General features: G+C 48.5%; 1 protein-coding gene across 1 annotated transcript in view; it reads right to left on the bottom strand.

The window, feature by feature from the left end:
- LOC142557291 (sodium-dependent proline transporter-like) overlaps positions 1 to 6,000 on the bottom strand; it is a 105,178-nt gene that overhangs the window by 97,978 nt on the left and 1,200 nt on the right. The window lies entirely within an intron of this gene.

Genomic DNA, 6,000 nt, shown 5'->3' on the forward strand with positions numbered 1-6,000 from the left:
GCTTGCCGGAAGACAGTACCCCTCTGGCATAAGATGCAAGGAAGCAAGCAGGCCTGCTACCGTCGCAGTTAAGACGAGTTCTGAGCCGCGGAGAAGCTTCGCTGAAGTCTGCTGACTATTCCGCCTTGACGGGCAGCTTACCCTCGTGAAAGAATAACGAAACAAAGCCGAAGAAACGCGAATCGCTAAGAGGGAGAGGGTGGGCACTTTCTTCTTTTTTCGTAAACTGTTTTTCTTTTCCTTGTAGTCCAAGAGTTCGGCTTTTACCGCTAACAAACGAGACAAGTTGGCGCAGGACAGGGAAAGTTGGAGATCACAAGGAGGGGCCTTCGTCCTGCAGTGGACATAAAAATAGCATGATGATGATGATGATGAAACGAGCGAGGCAAGTTCCTGCGCAGATCGCCAGATTTGAAGCACGTGGCGCCAGTGACACACAAGCTTGTCTCCTATGCGGCCGGCTTTACGAAGGGGGGGAACAAAGCGCGGAGGTCGTTGAACTCTCGGGGGTTCGAAAACACACGCGAGGCACATAGCACCGCTTCGCTGGGCGACGACCAGCCCACGTATAAGGACGTCTAGACGGCGCACACACAAACGTACCTCGCAAACACGAGGAGACCGCGACGTCTTTGGAAAGAGCCACCCCCGCAGTCCGCCTTTTTTCCAACGAGGCAGGCGCGACGGCGACTCTCTCAAGAGGCTGCTAATGGCCGCCACCAAGCGGCGATAAAGACCGCAGCGCCGGTTCTATAGTAACGTTGATAAAGAACAACCTACGGTAGCTGTTCTCACCGCACGGCGTCTCGACGTCTTCTATCTCGTGTCCAACCCGCCGTGGTTGCTCAGTGGCTATGGTGTCGGGCTGCTGAGCACGAGGTCGCGGTAACGAATCCCGGCCACGGCGGCCGCATTTCGATGTAGGCGAAATGCGAAAACACTCGTGTTACTTAGATTTAGCGGCACGTTAAAGAACCCCAGGTGGTCGACATTTCCGGAGTCCTCCACTACGGCGTGCCTCATAATCAGAAGGTGGTTTTGGCATGTAAAACCCCATAATGCTAATTTAATTTTTTTTTATCGCGTGTCCAGGGGGTACGCCTAACGTGCGCAATTTTAGGCTGGCGGCCACGAATGCGTGTTCTTGAAGTGAAGCGTTCGTCGCGCATCAGGATTTTCTGATTGAGTGGATGAATTCGTTGATTCACCAACTCCTACAGCTATCGTATTGGAATGGCGGATTCACCAATGTGCGCTAAGTGCAAGTGTGAAGAGACCATCAGTCACCTTCTGTGCCACTGTTCTCGCTTCGATAATCAACGTGAGACTCCCCAGTGTGCCTTAAATAGACTGGATGACAGGCCATTTACGGAAGCGAAGATCTTGGGAGCCTGGCTTCACAGTTCATTAGCCCAGAAAGCAGTTCGAGCGCTTTTTCGCTACCTGAGGGCAACAGACTTGAGTGCCCGACTATAGACATCCTACACCTAAGTTCTCTCTCTCTCTCTCTCTCTCTCTCTCTCTCTCTCTCTCTCTCTCTCTCTCTCTCTCTCTCTCTCTCTCTCTCTCTCTCGCCATTCCCCTCCCCACGTGTAGGGTAGCAAACTGGACTCAGTCTGGTTAACCTCCCTGCCTTTCCGTCTTCCCTTCTCTCTCTCTCTCTCTCTCCGGCCAAAACACGTAATTGGACATTGCCATTTGTTGGGCGTGGTGGTAAACTGACTTGGAAAGCATATTTAGCGCCAGCGAACAAGGACATTGGTGGTGTCGTCTCCCTTCTGTCCTAGTTCGCTGGCGCTAAATATGCGTTCCAAAACATAAGTTAGCTTCACACTCCGATATCCGGCGTTCGAATCCGCATTCGTGAGTCGATAAGTCGGCTTGGATTGATGTGGGCGCCATACTCTCGCTCTCTTAAATTAGCATGCGGGGCACACGTGCCCTTGCGCCAGAAGTGTCGCAAACCGGCTCTATTTGCTCGGGCGGGCCGTTCTTTAAGCGGGAATTCTGTATCCGCGTGACAATGAAACGACCTCATTATACGGTAGCCTTCCTTATCCGCGGCGATCGGCATTGAATGGCGAGCACGCGCCATCGCGGCTCATTTCGGTGCAAGTTTGTCGTTTAAGTAAGTGCTGTCCACACTAACGCGAAGGACTTGGCTAAACATTACTGCACGTGGTGCCACTTGAGACGCGCAATGCGTTAAAAAAAAAAAAAAAAAGCGCCGCCGGATTTGTGTTCGCGAGAGCAAGAATTAAAATCGGAGATTTTAACGGCCCCGACGCAGAACAATTGGTTTATAAGCGTATTGTGAAGGGGCGCCGGATTAAACATATGGACCATCTGGGGACCATTAATGTGAACGCGAAGCACGTGGTACAGAAACGTTTTTTTTTTTTTTTTTGCGTGTATACCCTCATAGAAGTGCTGCCGCTGTGGCTGCGAGTCGAACCCGCGACCTCGTGAAGCAGGATTGCGCCATTCACTGGGCAATGGCGAAGGGTGCAGCCAAGAGAAAACTTAATTACATGAAATGCGAACGAGCGCGTACTTCCCCGCCCTCTCTCCTCACTCCACGTGAGTGCACAATAAAAAAGAAAGACGCAAAGAAAATGTAGCATCTTTTTTACACAAGGGCTTCGCTTTACTTATGATAGTAGTTATTTCTTTCTTTCTTTTTTTCCAAGGCACACGTGTCCCTTGCGTTTCGTCCGAACAGCAAGGGAATGACATCCGCGGCCTCGTGTATACTCAGGAGCAGGATGCGATAACAACTCCGGGTATATCGATTACGCTAAGCGCGACCCTTCGTTGGACTGAAACGGCAAAATGTAGCGTCATTGAAGTGCCAGTGAATCTGCGCTGTCACAAACGAACCCTGCCACAAAATTTCGAAGCTATATAGGGTCCAACGTACACGCTGACCAAAACGAGGATCGTGTGAGTGACAAAGTTTCAATTCATGAATTTTTTTTTTCAAGAGATAATTGACAAACTACGTGAATCGGCGCGTGACGCTTCCCTTAATCTACCATCTTATCTAGACCCTTATCATATTTTAAAATTTGTCTCATCTTGAATGTGGAATCGCACGTCCATAAAATTAAATAAAGGCAAAAAAGGATCTCAAAATTCCTCATGCTTCAAACGAGTGACAGTAATGATTGCATCCTATCATTCTATAATTATCTATCGCCATCCACACGACTTCTTTTATTTCGCGGTCACCTACGCTACATTACGACGCCATGACTTACCGCTGTTGTGCACCCGCTGCTCTCTATACGAGAGAGAGAGAGAGAGAGAGAGAGAGAGAGAGAGAGAAAGAGGGAGGGAGAGAGGGAAAGGGAGCAGAAAGGCGGGAACGTGGACCGGTACACAAACTGCGGTCTGTTACCCTACAATAAAGGTCAGGTAGGTGGATGTAGTAAGATGAGAAGGAAATATCGAGTCCACCAGTCTACAATTTCGCCTAGGGCCAACGGAAGCACAACTGCACAACGACTGCTTTTCGCTCATTATTTGGTTATATACAAAGATAATAATAATATTTGGGGTTTTACGTGCCAAAACCACGTTCTGGTTATGAGGCACGCCGTAGTGGAGGACTCCGGAAATTTTGACCACCTGGGGTTCTTTAACGTACACCTAAATCTAAGCACACGGGTGTTTTCGCATTTCGCCCCCATCGAAATGTGGCTGCCGTGGCCGGGACTCGATCCCGCGACCTCGTGATCAGCAGCCCAACACCATAGCCACTGAGAAACCACGGCGGGTGTTATATACAAAGAGACCAAAGCGGTCGCTATACAACGTATCCTTCAGCTATCGTTCAGAACTCACTGCGCGCGAATAATACATCTATGTGAATCACAGCTATCGCTTTGTTGCAGGTTACATCCACCTCCGTATGCAGAACAGTGCGCCCGTTGAGAGTCCGCGCATGCAACTGGTGTCGCTTCTTTGTCACGTGCCTCTCTACGTCACATCGCTTCGCTCCTCCTTCATCCCCGTTCCGTCGCTCTCACCCGGATAGTTGCTCCGCCGAGCGTATTCCTTCCCTACATTGCCGAAGGTACATTCTGTGAGCTGTATAAATGCTATCGCATTTAAATTAGCGGGAGGAGATGCCGTAGGTTAGGGGACTGAAACATTTGCGATTTCTCCTGCCGAACTGATCGGAACGAGGACACGTGGGTACATTATCCAAATGTCATTTTATGTAGGAAGCGTCTGCATTTTCGCTCTGTAACGGTTTGTAACATCTGCAACGTCGCGTGAAAGAACGTTGAAAAAGGTGAGAAATACGAGAAGAAAGGCAAGAACGTCAAGAAAAATCGGCCGCTCTGCTACAGAGAAAACTACGCGTAACGCTCTATAGCGTCAACGGCGAAAAGGACGACGTAGCACAAAAACGCATAACGGTCTCTTTATTCCTTCCCTATTTCTCAAGTGCAGAAGGGGTTTTCAACGAGCGTGCTACACAGAATAATGTGCGATGTGTTGCTGCATTGTTTCTTTCTCTAACATCTCCCCCCCCACCCTCTGAACCATCGAACACTTTGGCAGGCAAGACAGCTCTCGACAACTGAACAGCAGGTGGGATGTGGCGGCGTCATTTCCTCTATTTGCATGGCGTGGACACGCATCGCGGATGTGGCATCGCTTTTTTACTGTTGTTTAACATCTGTAGTTGGTTACCGGAGCAACGACCAGACGTCGAAGCCAATTAGTGAAGTATCAATGATTAGGAAGACAGCGGCGTGGAATTTGAGAGTAAAACGGGGTAGCCTATATTGTGGTTGTCATTAAAATGAAGAAATGGACATGGGCAGACGATGTAATGCGTAGGACATATAATAAGCGCTTTATTGGAATAAAACAGAATGGGTGTTACCGAGGAAAGGGACACATAGTTGAGGACGGTGTAGACATACATTGGTGGTGTGATGAAATCTGAAAAATTACACGCATGCGATGGTATGAGCTGGCGCAAGATGGGGGTGAGTTAAGGTGGCTGGGACACTTTCGGCCTGCTGGACATAAAATACGATGATCATCATGATGATAATGGGAACAAATGTAGCTGAAGGCGGACAGTATGTATTCTAGCATTTCGATTATGTTAGAGGCAGAGTGAAAGAAAGGCGAAAGAAAGGCCTCAAATTATGGCCGAACAGACAACAAATTATGGCCGAACAGACAACCATCCGCTCTAGCAAAAAAAAAAAAAAAAAAAAGCGCCTGAAGTCATCTGCGCTTTCCGTGACTTCAATGACTATCGGGACCCTGAAAGATTGGTTTGTTTTTGTATTGTTTTATTGTTTTCTTTAAGTGGTATGGTTGGCTAAATAAACCAATTGCGTCGCTAACTAGAACAAAAAAAAAATCGCATATTGCAGCAACGCAAAATTCGTTAACTGTACTGAAAGAAAGTCATAGACAGGTAACGAAATCACGTGAACAAACATTAACAGCATACAAAAGCACCTGCTGACAAGACCGCGCTCTTTCGAAACGTCTGGAACATATCGTAGGAAAATCAGAAGCGAAAGAAAATACACGAAAAAGAGAACGAAAAGAGAAAGAAAGATACGCGCTTGTTTACTTCTCGCCTCGTAGCCTTAGAGCTGCTTTCTCTGCAAAATGCCACGCGCATGTCACCAAAATGCGCGGAGGCCTGCGCGTTTTCCAAACATTATCCCGACGTCATTTCGCACGCCCCATGAAAACAGCAAATAGGTCCCAGTTAGGACAACCCCAGTCCCAAATTTACAGAACCCGGCTGCATGAAAACGATATTTTTATTACTATACGCGCGCAGTAGGACATACACCGCGTTTCGTCAAGCCCGAGAAACGAAAGCAACGCGGCGAGAGATGGCTCCTTTTAACCCGCTCGCGAAGACACGACACAATCGAAGGCGTCAAATCAGCCACGCTTCCCGTCTCCGGCGTTTCAGGACGAGGAAGCCCCCGCACCTGTTTTGCCGTTTCG

The sequence above is a fragment of the Dermacentor variabilis genome, chromosome 9 (assembly GCF_050947875.1).
Source record: "Dermacentor variabilis isolate Ectoservices chromosome 9, ASM5094787v1, whole genome shotgun sequence".
Classification (NCBI taxonomy): Eukaryota; Metazoa; Arthropoda; class Arachnida; order Ixodida; family Ixodidae; genus Dermacentor; species Dermacentor variabilis.